The sequence below is a fragment of the Dendrobates tinctorius genome, unplaced genomic scaffold (assembly GCF_039654945.1).
Source record: "Dendrobates tinctorius isolate UK_male_01 unplaced genomic scaffold, ASM3965494v1 ptg000421c, whole genome shotgun sequence".
In the NCBI taxonomy this organism is placed as follows: Eukaryota; Metazoa; Chordata; class Amphibia; order Anura; family Dendrobatidae; genus Dendrobates; species Dendrobates tinctorius.
Genome location: NW_027362085.1, coordinates 609,678 through 633,988, shown reverse-complemented (window position 1 = coordinate 633,988; position 24,311 = coordinate 609,678). Strand labels below are relative to the sequence as shown.

Here is a 24,311-nt window from a genome sequence, read left to right as displayed (position 1 = left end):
GTGTCTGTAAAACGGGAATGGTTGGTCTTCAGGGGCAGGCAGCTGCTTCAGCAAAGCTAGCTGGTCAGAGGGGCTCCAGGGATAATACAAACACCTGCATCTTTCTTATTCTAGTCACACTTCTAGGTCCTGATGGGGTTGGCCGTCTGATGTCTACTGTCAGCTTACTCCTCAAGGGCCAATGTCCCCACTACCCACTATCCACACTATTATGTCAGCTTCTTATGATCTTGTCTGGATAGGATTTAGTGCAATTCTCTTAGGTCAGTAGCACAGGTCACACAAGTAGCTATTCAGTCTGGGTTTGTCTGAGTCTGACCACAGTGTTTACAAGTCCATCTATTTTGTCTGGGTCTCTGGTTACACTTTGTCAATCAAACATTCATAATACACCTTCCATACTGCTGCACATTCTCAAGCATCATTTATTCACTTGCTATTTTCTTCCCTTGTCTGTGCCTTTTTGTACATCCAAACATTCACACTCTGGTATTTTTGCCTTTTTCAATGTTTGTCCCACTTGTTTTACTGCTTCCTTCCTTCTCTGTCTTTTGTAATTTGACACAATTTGCTATACAAATCAATCACACAACTAGAAGCAGGTTCAAACACATTAATGACCAAGCAATCACTTACAATTCCCTTCTAAATTAGGCACCATATCTTACTTTTAACTTCCAATCTTCAATTAAGTACTGTTGCTTTAAAATGCACAAATCTTTCAGCGTGTACCTTACGGATAGAATTACAGAGAATTTTGAGCACAGCTCACACTCAGCAGAGATAAGAGCGAAGGGAGAAGAAAAACTACGCAGCGCCATCCTTCACCCCTCCCGTCAGAATGCAGCGTCGTCCTTCACAGAATTCTGTAGTTCTTTAGACTTATCAAAATCAATTTCTACAAAGAAACTCAAAATCACGGGATTTCACTGTAAGGGCAGATAACTGTATAATGAGATTAACCATGCCTTGCCCTTTTTCTGGCCAAATGCATTCAGGAAACTTTACAATGTAATGCCACATATAACACGAACTATATCATTACTCAATTCATTCAGTCTCAGATGTAGATTTGAAATATCTATAACGCATCTGTCCGGGATTCCACCACAACTAGAAAGGTCACAAATCTCTTGACACAAAAATGATGTGTGATGATTCATTCATACGTGCTCATTCACTGATTTTTTTTTTTTTTTTTTATACTCAATTACTCATCTCTCATCTTATTCAGAGGTTCTCATAGACATATATACAAGGATTCACACAGCCTGCCTATCTTGCACTTTGGATTTGATTAATACTTTTTCCAGGTTCTTTGCTGCACTACTTCCATATCTATCCTCAATTATATCACATAACCGATTTCCTTCTTCAGGTGTCTTTCCCTGACTGTTCCCCATTTTATCTTTTATTCTTATCCTGTCTCTCTTGTTGTCTTCCTGTTAGTCCCCTGCCTTAGGTGGTGTATTGGGTAAGCTCAAGACTAGGCTCTACTATACCTCGTTACCTTCTTCCTAAGGTGCTAACAGGCTAAATGGAGTGTCTGTTCCTCGGTGTACTACGTGTTTCGTGTACTTATATGCTATGTAGCATCCGAACAGAAATACTCCCACAACACACAGGATTGTAAATAAAGTGTCCATCTACTGGGGTTCTTCAGTCATATCCTGTCACAGGCTCATTTCACGGTCCTGTGCTCATTCGGTCACACTCTTATCTGTCACAAGGTTTATTCGTAAAGGGTGTTGATTTAAGCTTAGGCGGTGACCTCCCCGAAAGGACGCTGTCACATGGCCCAGTTAGGCAATATCACCACTCTTTGAACGAATACCTACTGTGCAGCTTATTTTTCTACTTTCCACAACCTTTCAAATCAAAGTAGCCATTCAACAACCTCCTCTATTTCTAGTGCGGAATCGTCTATTGTGAAAAACTTGTCCGTCCGGGCTGCGCAGTATGAACTGTTCACCCAGCCTTATATTCCATAATGTCAGACCTCTCCCATTTTGATTTGCATCAGCTCTTTTTCTAAAAATAGCTGTGCACAGACAGAACCTACAGTAACCTCTCATTCGAGCAGAAATTACATATGCATGTCACACCCGATTTCCTCAGAGTTCTTATATGGACCTGATTTTACGGCCCCCTCCTCTACTAGATTCCCCTTTATACGGACCTTAGTTATAATGATAGATTATGAAGAGCAGAGAAGAGAAAAATTGATCTTTTACCTGGCCAGGTGTTTAGGTCTGCTGTTCACAATTTCATCAGTAACTGGAGTGGTCTGTAGATCGGGTAGTCTTGGAGAGGTCCCTGTTCGGGCGCCAGGAAACTGTCAGGATCCCTCAGATTACTCTTTCATCTGAAGGACCGATGTTCTTAGGTGTGAAGCACCATATGTCTCTAATCAATTGCTCCGTCGAGAAGGATAACACAGACACGGCTGTATAATACCACTCGGGATGCCTCTCAAGACGCCTCTGGCTTATCAGTTAGGCTTCCGTCTTTTATAGTAAAGAATTTAAACATTTTACAGACATGCGCAGTACAAATGATTTTACAACTTGTTTTCGACAAAGAAAGTCATTTAGGCGAAAAAGCAGAGGTATTTGACCTTGGTTCACAAGGGAGATGTCTGAGACATCTCCTCGAAGAACAGATAAGGTTTTAAACAAGAGAATGCAACATAGACGGAACTCAATTTAACTCCTTCAGTTCCTATCAGAAGCATGACATTAGGCGTTGATATTAACGCTTTTGACGTTGAGTCTTTGTTCTCGATGGCTCGTCATGACCACAGTAACCTTCCGCAGCCGGTTTATGTAGTGTTGTGGTTATCACGTTCGCCTAACACGCGAAAGGTCCCCAGATCGAAACTGGGCAGAAACACGCTGTTACCCTTTGGTATCCAAGCTTTTGAATTTCAGTTCTTGATCTCGATTGCTTGTTGTCACCACAGTATGCGCTTGCTTCAGGTTTCTGTAGTGTAGCGGTTATCACGTTCGCCTCACACGCAAAAGGTCCCCAGTTTGAAACTGGGCAGAAACACAGCTTTTTCTCTTGGAAAACGATCTTTTTGACTTTCAGTGCTTGTTCTTTATTGCTTGCCATGACCACAGCATTTTTTGCTTCTTTGAATCGCTTGGTTTCTGTAGTGTAGAGGTTATCACGTTCGCCTCACACGTGAAAGGTCCCCAGTTTGAAACTGGGCAGAAACACAGCTTTTTCTCTAGGAAAATGTTTTTTTTGACTTTCAGTGCTTGTTCTTTATTGCTTGCCATGACCACAGGATTTTTTTTTTAGTTTGAATTGGTTGGTTTCTGTAGTGTAGCGGTTATCACGTTTGCTTTACACGCGAAAGGTCCTCTGTTCGAAACAGGGCAGAAACACAGAGTTCCTCTTGCAAACTAGCGCTTTTGACAATGAGTGCTTGATCTTTAATGCTTGCCATGACCACAGTAAACGCTCTTGTCTGGTTACTGTAGTGTAGTGATTGTCCTGTTTGCCATCCTCCTGAAAGTTCCCTGTATTGATTCCGGGCAGAAACATGTGGCTTTTCTTTATTTTGATCACAAACGTATATTGTTGGCTTAATTAGCCTTAGTTAGCATATTCTATTGCTGGTTTAATGAGCATTACTTTTACCAATGTGATTACTTCTACCCGTTTTTGCTTTTGGCAAGCATGTGTGTTTTTGACAGTGTCTAAGTGTTCCTAATTCAAGTAACACCTGATAGGATCAAGGTGCAAAAGCAGGCATCTAGGTGCTTTTTCTTTTTGGCTTTTGGACAAAGGCATGAGAATGTTTTGTAGAGCATGGTTTTGTTTCCCTGTTTGTTCTTTTTCTCCAAAAGCCTGACAAATGAAAGGTTCCTGTGTTTCAAAATGCACTTGGTCCTGTCTTCTGACATAGAGGAAGACCTCTTGACTTTGGCTGGCTGTTTTTTTCTTTTTCAAGTTCATTTCAGCATGTTTAAACATCTTTAGCTTTGCATGGAGTTTCTGAAGTGTAGTGGTTGTCACGTTCACCTCACACGCGAACGGTCCCCAGTTCAAAACTGGATAGAAGCATGACATTAGGCGTTGATATTAAAGCTTTTGACGTAGAGTCTTTGTTCTCGATGGCTCGTCATGACCACAGTAACCTTCCGCAGCCGTTTTCTGTAGTGTAGTGGTTATCACGTTCGCCTAACACGCGAAAGGTCCCCAGTTTGAAACTGGGCAGAAACACGCTGTTACCCTTTGGTATCCAAGCTTTTGACTTTCAGTTCTTGATCTCGATTGCTTGTTGTCACCACAGTAAACGCTTGCTTCCGGTTTCTGTAGTGTAGCGGTTATCACGTTCGCCTCACACGCGAAAGGTCCCCAGTTCGAAACTGGGCAGAAACACAGCTTTTTCTCTTGGAAAACGATCTTTTTGACTTTCAGTGCTTGTTCTTTATTGCTTGCCATGACCACAGCATTTTTTGTTTGTTTGAATAGTTTGGTTTCTGTAGTGTAGCGGTTATCACGTTCGCTTTCCAGGCGAAAGGTCCTCAGTTCGAAACTGGGCAGAAACACAGCGTTCCTCTTGCAAACTAGTGCTTTTGACAATGAGTGCTTGATCTTTAATGCTTGCCATGACCACAGTAAACGCTCTTGTCTGGTTACTGTAGTGTAGTGATTGTCCTGTTTGCCATTCTCCTGAAAGTTCCCTGTTTTGATCCCGGGCAGAAACATGTGGCTTTTCTTTATTTTGATCACAAACTTATATTGTTGGCTTAATTAGCATTAGTTAGCATATTCTATTGCTGGTTTAATGAGCATTACTTTTACCAATGTGATTATTTCTTCCCGTTTTTGCTTTTGGCAAGCATGTGTGTTTTTGACAGTGTCTAAGTGTTCCTAATTCAAGTAACACCTGATAGGATCAAGGTGCGAAAGCAGGCATCTAGGTGCTTTTTCTTTTTGGATTTTGGACAAAGGCATGAGAATGTTTTGTGGAGCATGGTTTTGTTTCCCTGTGTGTTCTTTTTCTCCAATAGCCTGACAAATGAAAGGTTCCTGTGTTGCAAAATGCACTTTGTCCTGTCTTCAGACATAGAGGAAGACCTCTTGACTTTGGCTGGTTGTTTTTTTCTTTTTCAAGTTCATTTCAGCATGTTTAAACATCTTTAGCTTTGCATGGAGTTTCTGAAGTGTAGTGGTTGTCACGTTCACCTCACACGCGAACGGTCCCCAGTTTGAAACTGGATAGAAGCATGACATTAGGCGTTGATATTAAAGCTTTTGACGTTGAGTCTTTGTTCTCGATGGCTCGTCATGACCACAGAAACCTTCCGCAGCCGGTTTCTGTAGTGTAGTGGTTATCACGTTCGCCTAACACGCGAAAGGTCCCCAGTTCGAAACTTGGCAGAACCACGCTGTTACTCTTTGGTATCCAAGCTTATGACTTTCAGTTCTTGATCTCGATTGCTTGTTGTCACCACAGTAAGCGCTTGCATCCGGTTTCTGTAGTGTAGCGGTTATCACGTTCGCCTCACACGCGAAAGGTCCCCAGTTCGAAACTGGGCAGAAACACAGCTTTTTCTCTTGGAAAACGATCTTTTTGACTTTCAGTGCTTGTTCTTTATTGCTTGCCATGACCACAGCATTTTTTGTTTGTTTGAATCGGTTGGTTTCTGTAGTGTAGCAGTTATCACATTCGCTTTACACGTGAAATGTCCTCAGTTCGAAACTGGGCAGTAACACAGCGTTCCTCTTGCAAACTAGCGCTTTTGACAATGAGTGCTTGATCTTTAATGCTTGCCATGACCACAGTAAACACTCTTGTCTGGTTACTGTAGTGTAGTGATTGTCCTGTTTGCCATCCTCCTGAAAGTTCCCTGTTTTGATCCCGGGCAGAAACATGTGGCTTTTCTTTATTTTGATCACAAACGTATATTGTTGGCTTAATTAGCCTTAGTTAGCATATTCTATTGCTGGTTTAATGAGCATTACTTTTACCAATATGATTATTTCTACCCGTTTTTGCTTTTGGCAAGCATGTGTGTTTTTGACAGTGTCTAAGTGTTCCTAATTCAAGTAACACCTGATAGGATCAAGGTGCGAAAGCAGGCATCTAGGTGCTTTTTCTTTTTGGATTTTGGACAAAGGCATGAGAATGTTTTGTGGAGCATGGTTTTGTTTCCCTGTGTGTTCTTTTTCTCCAATAGCCTGACAAATGAAAGGTTCCTGTGTTGCAAAATGCAATTTGTCCTGTCTTCAGACATAGAGGAAGACCTCTTGACTTTGGCTGGCTGTTTTTTTCTTTTTCAAGTTCATTTCAGCATGTTTAAACATCTTTAGCTTTGCATGGAGTTTCTGAAGTGTAGTGGTTGTCACGTTCGCCTCACACGCCAACGGTCCCCAGTTCGAAACTAGATAGAAGCATGACGTTAGGCGTTGATATTAAAGCTTTTGACGTTGAGTCTTTGTTCTCGATGGCTCGTCATGACCACAGTAACCTTCCGCAGCTGGATTCTGTAGTGTAGTGGTTATCACGTTCGCCTAACACGTGAAAGGTCCCCAGTTCGAAACTGGGCAGAAACACGCTGTTACCCTTTGGTATCCAAGCTTTTGCCTTTCAGTTCTTGATCTCGATTGCTTGTTGTCACCACAGTAAGCGCTTGCGTCCGGTTTCTGTAGTGTAGCGGTTATCACGTTCGTCTCACACGCGAAAGGTCCTCAGTTCGAAACTGGGCAGAAACACAGCGTTCCTCTTGCAAACTAGTGCTTTTGACAATGAGTGCTTGATCTTTAATGCTTGCCATGACCACAGTAAATGCTCTTGTCTGGTTACTGTATTGTAGTGATTGTCCTGTTTGCCATCCTCCTGAAAGTTCCCTGTTTTGATCCCGGGCAGAAACATGTGGCTTTTCTTTATTTTGATCAAAACGTATATTGTTGGCTTAATTAGCCTTAGTTAGCATATTCTATTGCTGGTTTAATGAGCATTACTTTTACCAATGTGATTATTTCTACCCGTTTTTGCTTTTGGCAAGCATGTGTGTTTTTGACAGTGTCTAAGTGTTCCTAATTCAAGTAACACCTGATAGGATCAAGGTGCGAAAGCAGGCATCTAGGTGCTTTTTCTTTTTGGCTTTTGGACAAAGGCATGAGAATGTTTTGTGGAAAATGGTTTTGTTTCCCTGTTTGTTCTTTTTCCAATAGCCTGACAAATGAAAGGTTCCTGTGTTGCAAAATGCACTTTGTCCTGTCTTCAGACATAGAAGAAGACCTCTTGACTTTGGCTGGATGTTTTTTTCTTCTTCAAGTTCATTTCAGCATGTTTAAACATCTTTAGCTTGGCATGGAGTTTCTGAAGTGTAGTGGTTGTCACGTTCACCTCACACGCGAACGGTCCCCAGTTCGGAACTGGATAGAAGCATGACATTAGGCGTTGATATTAAAGCTTTTGACGTTGAGTCTTTGTTCTCGATGGCTCGTCATGACCACAGTAACCTGCAGCAGCCGGTTTCTGTAGTGTAGTGGTTATCACGTTTGCCTAACACGCGAAAGGTCCCCAGTTCGATACCCTTTGGTATCCAAGCTTTTGACTTTCAGTTCTTGATCTCGATTGCTTGTTGTCACCACAGTAAGTGCTTGTTGCTGGTTTCTGTAGTGTAGCGGTTATCACGTTCGCCTTACACGCGAAAGGTCCCCAGTTCGAAACTGGGCAGAAACACAGCATTTCTCTTGGAAAATCATCTTTTTGACTTTCAGTGCTTGTTCCTTATTGCTTGCCATGACCACAGCATTTTTTGTTTTTTTTAAATCAGTTGGTTTCTGTAGTGTAGCGGTTATCACGTTCGCTTTACACGCTAAAGGTCGTCTGTTCGAAACTGGGCAGAAACACAGTGTTTCTCTTGCAAAATAGAGCTTTTGACAATGAGTGCTTGATCTTTAGTACTTGCCATGACCACAGTAAATGCTTTTGTCTGGTTACTGTAGTGTTAGAGATTGTCCTGTTTGCCATCCTCCTGAAAGTTCCCTGTTTTGATCCCGGGCAGAAACATGCGGCTTTTCTTTATTTTGATCACAAACGTATATTGTTGGCTTAATTAGCCTTAGTTAGCATGTTCTATTGCTGGTTTAATGAGCATTACTTTTACCAATGTGATTATTTCTACCAGTTTTTGCTTTTGGCAAGCATGTGTGTTTTTGACAGTGTCTAAGTTTTCCTAATTCAAGTAACACCTGATAGGATCAAGGTGCGAAAGCAGGCATCTAGGTGCTTTTTCTTTTTGGCTTTTGGACAAAGGCATGAGAATGTTTTGTGGAAAATGGTTTTGTTTCCCTGTTTGTTCTTTTTTCCAATAGCCTGACAAATGAAAGGTTCCTGTGTTGCAAAATGCACTTTGTCCTGTCTTCAGACATAGAGGAAGACCTCTTGACTTTGGCTGGATTCTTTTTTCTTTTTCAGTTTCCTTTCAGCATATTTAAACATCTTTAGCTTTGCATGGAGTTTCTGAAGTGTAGTGGTTGTCACTAGAGTTGAGTGACTTTTGGTTTTTTAGGGTCGCGTTTCGTTTCGTGAAACCCGACTTTTCCAAAAGTCGGGTCGAGCAAGATCGTCCGATTATAGGGAAAAGTCGGGGTCGTCCCAAAACACGAAACCCAATGTAAGTCAATGGGGAATAAAAGTCAGCAGTGAGAGGAGGACAGGAAACACACCTACAGTGCCCATTTGAATGCCAAAAGCATCAATTCTTCTTACTTAAGCTTGTCAACCTTAATTAACTTCATAATACAAGTTACGCACTGAAAAATGGGGGTTATTTTGCTAAAGTTGTGGGGGGGGAGGGCTGGCTGCAGGTTTTCATGTGCCCTGGGCGAAAGAGCGCCCCTTTAACACATACCACAACTCATCATGCTCCGATACGGCAGAGAAATAGCGGTATAGTACAATGAAAAATACCTCACTTTTTACATCTCATGACGAGGCCCATCTATTTCTCCATACAGAATCATTGGTCCCATATAATGTTTGAAACAGTATATGATGAGCTCTACATAATGCTACAGTATATGTTGGTCCCCATGGATGAAGCTCCACTGTCTTATGGGCCCAAATAATGCTCCAAACATAATGGGCCCCATTTCTAATGCTCTAGTGTATAATGGGCCCTGTAAATGCTGCTCCAGTGTCTGATGTCCACCTTTGGAATGTTCCAGTGTATGGTGGGCCCCATCTATCATTCTCCAGAGTATAGTGCTCCCCAAAAATTGCTGTCCCAACATTGAAAACAATCAAATAAGTCTCCTCGCTAGGGAATCCCTGTACTAGTCTGGACTCCTCGTCATCCCCATCTTCCATTTCACTGCACAGTATTTCAACTTTGCAAGTGCTGTGATCCTGGGCAAGCAGGGGGGGCCCACTCGTTGGCGACGGCACTGGCACAGGGCCCCTGATAGTACGGTGGTGTGTCTGATGGCGGGTGGGCCGAACCTGCACTTTCATCTGCATCTTCCTCTTTGTCACCGTGTAAGATGGAACTGTATATGGGAAGGGTAACCTGAGTTTCATCAGGGTCAGATTCAGGTCGTGTAGCGTGCGAGGGGAATGTAGTGGTCTGGGTCAATGTACCAGCAGATTCATCGAGCAATGGTTGGGCATCAGTGCACTTGTGTCGCCCCCAGGAGTACGGTCACCACAGTGGCATTACCTTCTTCCTAGGGAGTGTGATGTCATGCTTGGGAGCAACGAAGGATCTCTCTAGCAGGTTAACTGATTGGGCGGCGTTATTCCCACGAGTCATGACCCTCCAAACAGCTTTGATGAAGGCAAAGTGTTTGTTTTACGTGGGCAGTATGGTTGCAAAGCTGAACCTTAAAGGAATGTCCAGAAGGGCACCACCAGGAGTGGAGCCTATGGTTAAATTCGACTCCACCTGGGAAACCTCAACCATGCCAGCTACAGAACAGATGCACACATTGCAAGCTTAATTCCGTTAACGAACGAGACTCCGTCATGCCCCGCGGTCCGAGTCCGGCTTACTAGAGGGACACGTGAGGCTCTGGCACATGAGATTGGCCAATAACTGGTGTGTCATGCCCTTACATGTCCGTGGCTGCATGTGCGCTACACTGAAAAGGCCAGCGTTTGTCGCTTACAGGTGCAGATAACCCGCTGAACAACGTTAGTGATGGGGATCACTGATTACAATTATTACCCGCGAACAATGATTTCCCAGTAAGTGCAGGTCAACCGCAGTTCCGGAATTAGGCCTAACCATCATTCCTGAAAAAATGAAAAACTTACGTGTGCAAACCACAGGTGCTGTAGCTTGCTTAACAGCTCGCCAGCCGTTCTCACGCCCTGTATGGATTACACGTGATTGCACAAAGGTGAGAAAGGGTACCGTATCCCCAGATAACATGTATGGATAGCGTACACATTCAAAATATATGTCTATACATCAGGAGGCAGGCTCAGACGGTGTTAGGCCCAGTATGGATTGCACGTGATTGCACAAAGGTTTGAAAGGGTACCGTTTCCCCGGATAACATGTATGGATAGCGTACACATTCAAAATATATGTCTCAGGAGGCAGGCTCAGATGGTGTTAGGCCCAGTATGGATTGCACGTGATTGCACAAAGGTTAGAAAGGGTACCGTATCCCCGGATAACATGTATGGATAGCGTACACATTCAAAATATATGTCTCAGGAGGCAGGCTCAGACGGTGTTAGGCCCAGTATGGATTGCACGTGATTGCACAAAGGTTAGAAAGGGTACCGTATCCCCGGATAACATGTATGGATAGCGTACACATTCAAAATATATGTCTCAGGAGGCAGGCTCAGACGGTGTTAGGCCCAGTATGGATTGCACGTGATTGCACAAAGGTTAGAAAGGATACCGTTTCCCCGGATAACATGTATGGATAGCGTACACATTCAAAATATATGTCTATACATCAGGAGGCAGGCTCAGACGGTGTCAGGCACAGTATGGATTTGACGGCCCAGACTACACAGCGGAGGAGCAGGGAGAGGTAAAGATTGCAAATGCTGGGGCCCTGCCCAAGCAAGGGGGGCCCACTCGTGGGCGTCGGTACTGGCACTGGGCCCCTCATAGTACGGCGGTGTGTCTGACGGCGGGTGTGCACCACCACCGTCAGAGACACTTGATTGCACTATGAAGGACCCTGTACCAGTGCCCGCGCCCAAGAGTCGGCCTACCCACCTGTCCAGGGCAACGGCACTCGCACGGTGTCGTGCGCTAGGTGGTGACCCCGGCCATGGGGGGGGAGGCAGCACAGTTAGGGAGTTTTAGAAAGTGGCATATGTTGATGTTGGACATTCAGCTGATGCAAAAGGTGAAATAGGTCAAGTCCCAGGAAGAGGTGGACCAAAGCAAGCCATTTTTCTGTCACCCTATGTGTCATCAGAGGAAGGTGGGACAAAATCCTTGGAAACCCATGCATGGTTCATTTTAATGAAGGTTAGATCATCCACATTTTGGGTTGACAGACGGGTCCTTTTTTCTGTCAGGATTGATCCAGCTGCACTGAAGACTCTTTCCGATAGCACACTTGCAGCTGGGCAAGCGAGCTCCTGTAAGGCATATTGGGCCAATTCAGGCCAGGTGTCCAGTTTAGCGGCCCAATAGTCAAAGGGGAATGACCTGTGTGGGAGAACATCGATATGGGAGGAAAAGTAGTTTGTAACCATAGTTGACAACTGCTGTCTCCTGTCACTTTCCATCGATGCAGTATTACCAGTTGTGTGAGCGGTACTTGAAAAATCAGTCCACAACATTGTCATGAAACCCCTGTCTCCAACGCCACTTCTGCTGTGTGCACCACGAACACCTCTGCCAAGCTGCCCCCGGCCCGTACGGCTCGTGTGAGAACCATCACCGCTGCTGTGTGCTGGGAATGCCTCAAGCAACCGATTTACCAGAGTTGCTTGTTTATTAGCCAATATTAGGTCAAGGTTCTCCTGTGGCATGATGTTTTGCAATTTGCCTTTATAGCGTGGATCCAGGATGCTGGCCAACCAGTAGTCATCATCGTTCATCATTTTGGCAATGCGTGGGTCCCTTTTTAGGATCTGCAAGGCATAATCTGACATGTGGGCCAATGTTTACTTAAAAAGCCATCCCTGGACCAGAACTGCACTGCTAACTACAGACCTGTCTCTAACCTTCCCTTCATCTCTTATCTCCTGGAACGCCTGGTCCACTCCCGTCTAATCCGCTATCTCTCAGATAACTCTCTTCTCGACCCCTTACAATCTGGTTTCCGCTCTTTACACTCTACTGAAACTGCCCTCACTAAAGTCTCTAATGATTTAATAACAGCTAAATCGAAAGGTCATTGCTCCCTGCTGATTCTCCTGGATCTCTCTGCCGCATTTGACACTGTGGATCACCAGCTCCTCCTCACTATGCTCTGCTCTATAGGCCTCAAGGACACAGCCCTCTCCTGGTTCTCCTCCTACCTCTCTGACCGCTCCTTCACTGTATCTTTTTCCGGCTCCTCTTCCTCTTCTCGTCCCCTTACTATCGGGGTCCCGCAGGGCTCAGTCCTAGGCCCCCTCCTCTTCTCTTTATACACTGCCCCTATTGGACAAACAATCAGCAGATTTGGGTTCCAGTATCATCTCTATGCTGATGACACCCAATTATACACTTCTTCCCCTGACATCACCCCTACCCTAATTCAAAATACCAAGGATTGTCTGTCTGCTGTCTCTAGCATCATGTCCTCCCTCTATCTGAAACTAAATCTCTCTAAAACTGAACTTCTTGTGTTTCTCCCCTCTACTAACCTCACTCTACCTAACATCGAAATAACCCTGGAGGGTTCAACCATAACTCCCAAGCAGCATGCCCGCTGTCTTGGGGTCATATTCGACACTGAACTTTCCTTTACTCCGTACATCCGATCACTCAGTCGCTCTTGTCACCTGCATCTTAAAAACATCTCCAGAATCCGACCTTTTCTCACCTTTGAAACTGCTAAGACTCTTACTGTCGCTCTTATTCATTCTCGTCTGGACTACTGCAACTCTCTTCTGATCGGTCTCCCTCTTACCAAACTTTCTCCTCTCCAATCCATCTTGAATGTGGCAGCCAGGGTCATATTTCTGTCCAGCCGCTTCACCGATGCCTCCATCTTATGCCAGTCATTACACTGGCTACCTATTCGCTACAGGGTCCAGTATAAACTCATCTCTCTCTCCCACAAAGCTCTCCACTGTTCTGCACCGCCTTATATCTCCTCTCTCATCTCTGTCTATCGCCCTACACATGCCCTCCATTCTACAAATGACCTAAGACTAACATCCCCCGTAATCCGAACCTCGCACCTCCGTCTCCAAGACTTCTCTCGTGCTGCTCCAGCTCTCTGGAATGCACTTCCCCAGATGATCAGACTGATACCTAGCCCTGACCTATTCAAGCGCGCTTTGAAAACCCATCTCTTCAAAGAAGCCTATCACATCAACTACTCAGCAAGCTAACTTTGCCCTGTTCCCGCCTTCCAAATATTATTCTGAATCTGCACCCTACTATTCATCTGTCTCCACACCCTTCATGCACATGATAACTGCACTTGATACTTGTCTATTGCACTTAAACACACGGGCTGATGACCGGATCATGCAGCTTTATATGAAAATCCCTATTATAATTGCCAGACCTGAATTAACAAGCATTTCTCACCTACTGTGTCCCCCCATTTCCTTGTAGATTGTAAGCTTGCGAGCAGGGACCTCACTCCTAATGTCATTGTTTGAATTGTCTTAACTTGTATTGAATTTATTGTCTGTACATGTCCCCGCTTAATTGTAAAGTGCTGCGGAATATGTTGGCGCTATATAAATAAAAATTATTATTATTATTAATGTTCCCGGTGTCAATGATGCACTGCGAGTGCTGGTTGGAGGAGCACTTTCTGGCAAATCCACATCCCTCCAGTCATGCACAAACCCTGTACCAGACCTTGCCACGCCAACATTTTCACTTGCCCCACGAGATGCATCCTCCTCCCCTAAGTAATCATCCCCATCCTCCTCCTCCTCCTCCTCTTCTTCCTCCACCTCGTCCAGGAGAGGTCCCTGAGCAGACAATGGCTGAATGTCATCAAGGATTCCCTCCTCCTCTTCCTCCTCATCAACATTGGCTGCAGATGCCTGCTCCTTAAGGTGCGTCAAAGTTTGCATGAGCAGACGCATAAGTGGGATGCTCATGCTTAGGATGGCGTCGTCTGCGCTTACCAGCCGTGTGCATTCCTCAAAACACTGAAGGACTTTACAGAGGTCTTTCAGCTTCGACCACTGCACACCTGTCAACTCCATGTCTGCTCTCAAAGTGCCTGGCCGTGTATGCTCCCACAAATGCATTATGGCCTGCCTCTGCTTGCACAGCCGCTCCACCATGTGCAGGGTGGAGTTCCACCTTGTTGCAATGTCGATAATGAGGCGGTGGTTGGGAAGGTGGAGCAATCGCTGCAGCTTCTGCATACGAACGGAGTGTACAGGCGACCGGCGGATGTGCGCGCACAGTCTTCGCACCTTCTGGAGCAGGGCTGTTAACTCAGGATAATTTTTGAGGAAGCACTGCACCACCAGGTTCAAGGTGTGAGCCAAGCAAGGTATATGGCTGAGTTTTGAAAGGGCTATGGCTGCCACAAAATTACAGCCGATATCACTAACTACCTTGCCTGCCTCAAGATGTACACTGCCCAGCCATGACTCAGTTTGTCGCTTCAAGTACTCGGCCAGAACCTCGGCGGTGTGTCTGTTGCCCAAACACATCATCTGCAACACAGCCTGCTGACGCTTTCCACTAGCTGCTCGATAGGGGGACACATCGTGTGCAACAGTGGCAGCTGCAGATGGAGTGCTCGTACGACTGCGCTCTGTGGACGAGCTTTCGCTTCTGGTGGAGGAGGAGGGTCGAACGCCTACAGCCAACTGTTTCCTATACCGTGGGCTAGGCAGCACTGTCCCACCACCGCTGTCCCCTGTGGACCCTGCATCCACCACATTAGCCCAGTGCGCAGTGATGGACACGTAACGGCCCTGGCCATGCCGACTGGACCATGCATCAGTTGTGAGGTGCACCTTTCCGCTCACTGACTGCTTGAGTGCATGGACAATGCGGTCTTTCACATGATGGTGGAGGGCTGGGATGGCTTTGTGAGAGAAGAAGTGGCGACTGGGTAGGTCATAGCGTGGTACTGCATAGGCCATGAGTTCGCGGAAAGCTGTGCTTTCCACCAACCAAAAGGGCATCATCTCAAACGAGATTAGTTTGGCAATGTGGGCGTTCAAACCCAGTGTACGCGGATGAGAGACTGAGTACTTTCTTGACCTACTCATAGTGTCTGGGAGGGTGAGCTGGACTTGAGAGCTGCATATGGTGGAAGTAGCGGTGGACAGGGCGGACTGAGAGAGGGTTGATGATGGTGATGGAGTTGGTGTTCTTTCTGATGGCCTAGAATCAGTCTTTCGTTTATATAACAGTGGGATTCCCTGACTGCTGTGGCCTTGCAACGACACCTCAACATTTGCTGCTGTGCTAACCGGTGGGCTTACAGTGGGGGAAACAATGTAGCGTTGCTGACTACCTTCGTTGTGATCAGTTGCACATGTGGCACTTGAGGTTTGGTGTTGTGTCCACGCTTGCAAGTGCATGCTGGTTAAATGTCTAAGCATGCAACTGGTATTCAAATTTTTCAGATTTTTCCCTCGGCTAAAGGTCTTTGCGCACTTCTTACAGATAACCTTGGCCTGATCATGAGGATTTTGTTCAAAAAAGTGCCACACTGCACTCTTCCTACTTTGGCAGACATTTTGCGGCCTAGCACGCTGTGATCTTTTGACCCTCTGGACAAGCTGTCCAGCAACTCTTTTGATGTTTGGAACCTGTCTTTGGAGTGCTCCGGGCCTGCCAGATAACAGCTGTTGCGATGTTGATGTCTGCTGTGGATGCTCCTCATCTGAGCTATTGGAAGCAGCACCCTCTTCCCCCAATGGATGCCAATCTGGGTCAACAACTGGGTCATCCATCACCTCCTCTTCTATGTCATGTGCACCTTCCTCTGTGTCACCGTGTATGGTGGTATAGTGTGCGGGAAGGGGCACCTGAGTCTCATCAGGGTCAGAATCTGGCTCTGTACACTGCGAGGACAATGTAGTGCTCTGAGTGAATGTACCAGCAGAATCATCCATCAGCGGCAGTGCATCAGTGCACTCCATGTCAGATTCATCTTGGCCTGGGTAATTCACCATTTCACTTGATAATCCAGGCATGGTATGTGAAAACAGCTCCATGGAGTAATCAGTCGTATGGCCTGCGTCATCCTTCAATCTTGGTTGGGGTGAAGGACACAAGGAAAGGTGTGGTTCATGAACATGAGCCTCCAATGACGACTCAGTGCTTTTACTTTTTACAACTGAAGAAGAGGAGGCGATAGAGCTGGAGGCTGAGTCAGCAATGTAAGACAAAACTTTTTCCTGATGCTCTGGCTTTAAAAGCGGTTTGCCAACTCCTAGAAAACTAAGCGTTCGAGGCCTTATGTAGCCAGACGATGACGCAGGCTCAACACCTCCTGCATTCGGTCCTATTTTGCTCTTGCCACTACCATCAGATCCACTACCAGCACCATCATTACCAGCTGCCAACCCCCGCCCAATTCCACGGCCTCTTCCACCAGCCTTCCTCATTTTTGGTAGAAATGTAGACAAAATCCAACAAACTATATAGTAATGTAAAACAAGGTACAAGGTGTCTATAGGACAGGCGAGATTTTGAATTTCTGCAGACACTTGTGGACACTGGACACTTTTGGATTGTGTGAGGCCCAATGAATATCTGAGCGCTATGTGACAGGCTCGATGGCACAGCTGTGACCAAAGTGACTAGAGGATAAGGGAGATTTTGAATCTCTGCACACGCTTTTGGACACTGGACACTTTTGGATTGTGTGAGGCCCACTGATATCTGAGCGCTATGTCACAGGCTCAATGGCACAGCTGTGACCAAAGTGACTAGAGGATAAGGGAGATTGGATTGCTTTTAAAAAAGCAGTTTGCAGAGCAGTGGGTAAACAGCAATGCCAGCCTGTCAGGAAGCCTTAAAAGGCAGCCCAACAACCAACACCACTGATACACCACAATATAGCCTCCCCTTGCACTGCACACACAGTGACTGGTGTGTTGTGCAGGCCAAATTGCTAGCAGCAGAAGCAGTTTTTTTTCTTCTCAGCAAGACAAAAAAAAAAATTGGGATTGCTTTTAAAAAAGCAGTTTGCGGAGCAGTGGGTAAACAGCAATGCAGGAATGTCAGGAAGCCTTAGAAGGCAGCCCAACAACCAACACCACTGATACACCACTATATAGCCTCCCCTTGCACTGCACACACAGTGACTGGTGTGTTGTGCAGGCCAAATCGCTAGCAGCAGAAGCAGTTTTTTTGTCTTCTTCCCTACCTAACGCTCTCCCTACAGAATCAGCAGCAACCTCTCCCTATACTGAGATCGGCAGAAGTAAGATGGCGGTCGGCGTGCACGCCCTTTTATACCCCCTGTGACGCCCACCAAAGCAAGCCAATCACTTGCATGCCCTTCTGAAAGATGGTGGTGACCCCTGCCTATGTCTTCACGTTGCCCACAGTGTCCTTGGATCTTGATTGGCTGAAAAAGAGCGCAAAACAAACTTTTGAAACGCGACTTTGGCACGTAAGTCGCCGACCTCGTGGCCGACCTCATCCTAGGGTCGGGTTTCGTTTCATGAAACCCGACTTTGCCAAAAGTCAGCGACTTTTGAAATTTTTCGACCCGTTTCGCTCAACTCTAGTTATCACGTTCACCTCACACGCGAACGGTCCTCAGTTCGAAACTAGGCGTTGATATTAAAGCTTTTGACGTTCAGTCTTTGTTCTCGATGGCTCATCATGACCACAGTAACCTGTTGCAGCCAGTTTCTGTAGTGTAGCGGTTATCACGTTCACCTTACACGCGAAAAGTCCCCAGTTCAAAACTGGGCAGAAACACAGTTTTTCTCTCGGAAAATAATCTTTTTGACTTTCAGTGCTTGTTCTTTATTGCTTGCCATGACCACAGCATTTTTTTGTTGTTGAACCGGTTGGTTTCTGTAGTGTAGCGGTTATCACGTTCGCTTTACACGCGAAATGGCCTCAGTTTGAAACTGGGCAGAAACACAGTGTTTCTCTTCCAAAATAGAGCTTTTGACAATGAGTGCTTGATCTTTAGTGCTTGCCATGACCACAGTAAATGGTTTTGTCTGGTTACTGTAGTGTAGTGATTGTCCTGTTTGCCATCCTCCTGAAAGTTCCCTGTTTTGATCCCGGGCAGAAACATGTGGCTTTTCTTTATTTTGATCACAAACGTATATTGTTGGCTTAATTAGCATTAGTTAGCATATTCTATTGCTGGTTTAATGAGCATTACTTTTACCAATGTGTTTATTTGTACCAGTTTTTGCTTTTGGCAAGCATGTGTGTTTTTGACAGTGTCTAAGTTTTCCTAATTCAAGTAACACCTGATAGGATCAAGGTGCGAAAGCAGGCATCTCGGTGCTTTTTCTTTTTGGCTTTTGGACAAAGGCATGAGAATGTTTTGTGGAAAATGGTTTTGTTTCCCTGTTTGTTCTTTTTTCCAATAGCCTGACAAATGAAAGGTTCCTGTGTTGCAAAATGCACTTTGTCCTGTCTTCAGACATAGAGGAAGACCTCTTGACTTTGGCTGGATGTTTTTTTCTTTTTCAAGTTCATTTCAGCATGTTTAAATATCTTTAGCTTTGCATGGAGTTTCTGAAGTGTAGTGGTTGTCACGTTCACCTCACACGTGAACGGTCCCCAGTTCGAAACTGGATAGAAGCATGACATTAGGAGTTGATATATTATAGCTTTTGACGTTGAGTCTTTGTTCTCGATGGCTCGTCATGACCACAGTAACCTTCCACAGCCGGTTTCTGTAGTGTAGTGGTTATCACGTTCGCCTAACACGCGAAAGGTCCCCAGGTCGAAACTGGGCAGAAACACGATGTTACCTTTGGTATCTAAGCTTTTGACTTTCAGTTCTTGATCTCGATTGCTTGTTGTCACCACAGTAACCTCTTGCAGCTGGTTGCTGTAGTGTAGCAGTTATCACGTTCGCCTCACACGCGAAAGGTCCCCAGTTCGAAACTGGGCAGAAACACAGCTTTTCTCTTGGAAAATGATCTTTTTGACTTTCAGTGCTTGTTCTTTATTGCTTGCCATGACCACAGCATTTTTTTGATTTTTTGAAATGGTTGGTTTCTGTAGTGTAGCGGTTATCATGTTTGCTTTACACGCGAAAGGTCCTCAGTTCGAAACTGGGCAGAAACACAGCGTTTCTCTTGCAAACTAGCGCTTTTGACAATGAGTGCTTGATCTGTAATTCTTGCCATGACCACAGTAAACGCTCTTGTCTGGTTACTGTAGTGTACTGATTGTCCTGTTTGCCATCCTCCTGAAAGTTCCCTTTTTTGATCCCGGGCAGAAACATGTGGCTTTTCTTTATTTTGATCACAAACATATATTGTTGGCTTAATTATCCTTAGTTAGCATATTCTATTGCTGGTTTAATGAGCATTACCTTTACCAATGTGATTATTTCTACCCGTTTTTGCTTTTGGCAAGCATGTGTGTTTTTGACAGTGTCTAAGTGTTCCTAATTCAAGTAACACCTGACAGGATCAAGGTGCGAAAGCAGGCATCTAGGTGCTTTTTCTTTTTGGCTTTTGGACAAAGGCATGAGAATGTTTTGTGGAAAATGGTTTTGTTTCCCTGTTTGTTCTTTTTTCCAATAGCCTGACAAATGAAAGGTTCCTGTGTTGCAAAATGCACTTTGTCCTGTCTTCAGACATAGAGGAAGACCTCTTGACTTTGGCTGGATGTTTTTTTCTTTTTCAAGTTCATTTCAGCATGTTTAAACATCTTTAGCTTTGCATGGAGTTTCTGAAGTGTAGTGGTTGTCACGTTCACCTCACATGCGAACGGTCCCTGGTTGGAAACTGGATAGAAGCATGATATTAGGCGTTGATATTAAAGCTTTTGACGTTGAGTCTTTGTTCTCGATGGCTCGTCATGACCACAGTAACCTTCCGCTGCCGGTTTCTGTAGTGTAGTGGATATCACGTTCGCCTAACACGCGAAAGGTCCCCAGTTCGAAACTGGGTAGAAACACAGCTTTTTCTCTTGGAAAACGATCTTTTTGACTTTCAGTGCTTGTTCTTTATTGCTTGCCATGACCACAGCATTTTTTGTTTTTTTGAATCTGTTGGTTTCTGTAGTGTAGCGGTTATCACGTTTGCTTTACATGCGAAAGGTCCTCAGTTCGAAACTGGGCAGAAACACGCTGTTACCCTTTGGTATCCAAGCTTTTGACTTTCAGTTCTTGTTCTCGATTGCTTGTTGTCACTAGTGTTGAGCATTCCGATACCGCAAGTATCGGGTATCGGCCGATACTTTCTGTATCGGAATTCCGATACCGACTTCCGATATTTTTTCAATATCGGAATTCGGCATCGGAATCGGAAGTTCAAAGTTGATTGACAGCCTGACGTCATCATGATGCGTGGTGTGTGCGCATCATGATGCGCCGTCATTTCGGGCCTTCCGGGGGTCTCTGCTGGCCTGCCGGGGGGCTGTGTGGACTGCCCGGGGTCTGTACCGGCCTGCCGGGGGGCTGTGCCGGCCTGCCGGTGGTCTGTGCACCCTGTGGGGGTCTGTACCGGCCTGCCGGGGGGCTGTGCCGGCCTGCCGGTGGTCTGTGCACCCTGTGGGGGTCTGTACCGGCCTGCCGGGGGGCTGTGCCGGCCTGCCGGTGGTCTGTGCACCCTGTGGGGGTCTGTACCGGCCTGCCGGGGGGCTGTGCTGGCCTGCCGGGGGGCTGTGCTGATGTCCGGGGGTCTGTGCAAGCATCGTCCGATGGTACTACAAGTCCCATCTGGCGATGCTTGCTACCATGACAGTGATTGACACATTAGCCAATGATGGGACAGTAGTAGTCCAATCATCCGGCTAATGTGTTAAATGTTAAAAAAAAAAAAATACTACATACATACTACATGCATGCTACATGCATGCTACATACATACTACATGCTACATACAAACTACATATATACTACATGCATGCTACATACATACTACATATATACTACATGCATGCTACATACATACTACATGCTACATACATACTACATGCTACATACATACTACATATATACTACATACATACTACATACATGCTACATACATGCTACATACTGCATGCTACATACATACTACATACATACTACATACATACTACATACATACTACATGCATGCTACATGCATGCTACATACATACTACATACATACTACATACATGCTACATGCATGCTACATGCATGATACATACATACTACATGCTACATACATACCACATACATGCTACATACATACTACATGCTACATACATACTACATATATACTACATGCATGCTACATACATACTACATGCTACATACATACCACATACATACTACATACATACTACATGCTACATACATACTACATATATACTACATACATACTACATACATACTACATACATACTACATGCATGCTACATACATACTACATACATACTACATGCTACATACATACCACATATATACTACATACATACTACATGCATGCTACATACATACTACATGCTACATACATACCACATACATGCTACATACATACTACATACATACTACATGCATGCTACATATATACTACATGCTACATACATACTACATACATGCTACATACATACTACATACATACTACATGCATGCTACATACATACTACATGCTACATACATACTACATACATACTACATGCATGCTACATACATACTACATGCTACATACATACTACATATATACTACATGCATGCTACATACATACTACATGCTACATACATACCACATACATACTACATACATGCTACATGCTACATACATACTACATATATACTACATGCATGCTACATACATACTACATACTGTATATACTACATGCATGCTACATACATACTGCATGCTACATGCATGCTACATACATACTACATACATACTACATGCTACATACATACCACATATATACTACATACATACAATACATTCATACAATACATACATAGACATACAGTACATATAACATAGAGTAACATACTAACCAATACTTGTCAGATTGTTCCCCGAAGCCATTGTCTTTTCCGGAATAAATATTAACATAACAAACCACAAAAATACTCACCCACGATCCGAAGCAGTCCACGAGTGTGTCCCACGACGATCTTGGGTAGAGTACTGCAGCATTAGATGATGCTGCCGTTCTCTACGGGCTGCAGGAATCCAATGACGGAAGGTAGGTATCCTTCCGCACTGTATTCCTCCGCCACTTAAAAAAAAAAAAGTCCCTAGTCTCACTTTATGCAATTGCTGCGTGGGAAATTCCCACACAGCAATGGCATAAAGTGAGACTAGGGACTTTTTTTTTTTTTAAGTGGCGGAGGAATACAGTGCGGAAGGATACCTACCTTCCGTCATTGGATTCCTGCAGCCCGTAGAGAACGGCAGCATCAGCTGATGCTGCAGTTCTCTACCCAAGATCGTCTTGGGACACACTCGTGGACTGCTTCGGATCGTGGGTGAGTATTTTTGTGGTTTGTTATGTTAATATTTATTCCGGAAAAGACAATGGCTTCGGGGAACAATGTGACAAGTATTGGTAAGTATGTTACTCTATGTTATATGTACTGTATGTCTATGTATGTATTGTATGAATGTATTGTATGTATGTAGTATATATGTGGTATGTATGTAGCATGTAGCATGTATGTAGTATGTATGTAGCATGCATGTAGCATGCAGTGTGTATGTAGCATGCATGTAGTATATATGTAGTATGTATGTAGCATGTAGTATGTATGTAGCATGCATGTAGTATATATGTAGTATGTATTTAGCATGTAGTATGTATGTAGCATGCATGTAGTATATATGTAGTATGTATGTAGCATGTAGTATGTATGTAGCATGCATGTAGTATATATGTAGTATGTAGCATGTAGTATGTATGTAGCATGCATGTAGTATGTATGTAGCATGCATGTAGTATGTATGTGGTATGTATGTAGCATGTAGTATGTATGTAGCATGCATGTAGTATATATGTGTTATGTATGTAGCATGTAGCATGCATGTAGCATGCATGTAGTATGTATGTAGTATGTATGTAGTATGTGGTATGTATGTAGCATGCATGTAGTATGTATGTAGTATATATGTGGTATGTATGTAGCATGTAGTATGTATGTAGCATGCAGTATGTATGTATCATGCATGTAGTATATATGTAGTATGTGTGTAGTATATATGTAGTATGTATGTTGCATGTAGTATTTATGTAGTATGAATGTAGCATGTATGTAGTATGTAGTATGAATGTAGCATGTATGTAGTATGCATGTTGCATGTATGTAGCATGTAATTTTTTTTTTTTTTACATTCAACACATTAGCCGGATGATGGGACTACTACTGTCCCATCATTGGCTAATGTGTCAATCACTGTCATGGTAGCAGGCATCGCCCGATGGGACTTGCAGTCCCATCGGACGATGCCTGCACAGACCCCCGAAGCCTGCACAGACCACCGGCAGGCCGGCACAGCCCCCCGGCAGGCCGGCACAGCCCCCCCGGAGCCTGCACAGACCACCGGCAGGCCGGCACAGCCCCCCGGCAGGCCGGCACAGCCCCCCGGAGCCTGCACAGCCCCCCGGCAGGCCGGCACAGCCCCCCGGCAGGCCGGCACAGCCCATCGGAGCCTGCACAGACCACCGGCAGGCCGGCACAGCCCCCCGGCAGGCCGGCACAGACCACCGGAGCCTGCACAGACCCCCTGGCAGGCCGGCACAGCCCCCCGAAAGGCCCGTACAGACCCCAGAGAGGCTGTACAAGGCAAAAACAGGGTTTTTCTTATTCCGATACCGGAAGTCCCATAGACTTGAATGGGACTTCCGGTATCGGAATCGGCGATACCGATACTTTTTTTAAAGGTCGGCCGATCCATTCCGATCCGATACTTTGAAGTATCGGACGGTATCGCTCAACTCTAGTTGTCACCACAGTAAGCGCTTGCATCTGGTTTCTGTAGTGTAGCGGTTATCATGTTCGCCTCACACGCGAAAGGTCCCAGTTCGAAAGTGGGCAGAAACACAGCTTTTCTCTTGGAAAACGATCTTT

General features: G+C 44.9%; 11 non-coding genes across 11 annotated transcripts; all 11 read left to right on the top strand.

Moving 5' to 3' along the window:
• Nucleotides 1-3,319: 3,319 nt before the first annotated feature.
• Nucleotides 3,320-3,392, top strand: TRNAV-UAC (transfer RNA valine (anticodon UAC)). The gene has a single exon. It is a non-coding gene; the product is annotated as a tRNA-Val (tRNA).
• A 927-nt stretch (nt 3,393-4,319) lies between these two features.
• On the top strand, nt 4,320-4,392 carry TRNAV-CAC (transfer RNA valine (anticodon CAC)). Its single transcript has one exon. It is a non-coding gene; the product is annotated as a tRNA-Val (tRNA).
• A 1,097-nt stretch (nt 4,393-5,489) lies between these two features.
• TRNAV-CAC (transfer RNA valine (anticodon CAC)) lies at nt 5,490-5,562 on the top strand. Its single transcript has one exon. It is a non-coding gene; the product is annotated as a tRNA-Val (tRNA).
• A 1,097-nt stretch (nt 5,563-6,659) lies between these two features.
• On the top strand, nt 6,660-6,732 carry TRNAV-CAC (transfer RNA valine (anticodon CAC)). The gene has a single exon. It is a non-coding gene; the product is annotated as a tRNA-Val (tRNA).
• A 903-nt stretch (nt 6,733-7,635) lies between these two features.
• On the top strand, nt 7,636-7,708 carry TRNAV-UAC (transfer RNA valine (anticodon UAC)). The gene has a single exon. It is a non-coding gene; the product is annotated as a tRNA-Val (tRNA).
• A 10,251-nt stretch (nt 7,709-17,959) lies between these two features.
• TRNAV-UAC (transfer RNA valine (anticodon UAC)) lies at nt 17,960-18,032 on the top strand. The gene has a single exon. It is a non-coding gene; the product is annotated as a tRNA-Val (tRNA).
• Nucleotides 18,033-18,127: 95 nt separating this feature from the next.
• TRNAV-UAC (transfer RNA valine (anticodon UAC)) lies at nt 18,128-18,200 on the top strand. Its single transcript has one exon. It is a non-coding gene; the product is annotated as a tRNA-Val (tRNA).
• Nucleotides 18,201-18,969: 769 nt separating this feature from the next.
• Nucleotides 18,970-19,042, top strand: TRNAV-AAC (transfer RNA valine (anticodon AAC)). Its single transcript has one exon. It is a non-coding gene; the product is annotated as a tRNA-Val (tRNA).
• A 255-nt stretch (nt 19,043-19,297) lies between these two features.
• Nucleotides 19,298-19,370, top strand: TRNAV-UAC (transfer RNA valine (anticodon UAC)). The gene has a single exon. It is a non-coding gene; the product is annotated as a tRNA-Val (tRNA).
• A 767-nt stretch (nt 19,371-20,137) lies between these two features.
• TRNAV-AAC (transfer RNA valine (anticodon AAC)) lies at nt 20,138-20,210 on the top strand. Its single transcript has one exon. It is a non-coding gene; the product is annotated as a tRNA-Val (tRNA).
• A 97-nt stretch (nt 20,211-20,307) lies between these two features.
• Nucleotides 20,308-20,380, top strand: TRNAV-UAC (transfer RNA valine (anticodon UAC)). Its single transcript has one exon. It is a non-coding gene; the product is annotated as a tRNA-Val (tRNA).
• Nucleotides 20,381-24,311: the final 3,931 nt, after the last annotated feature.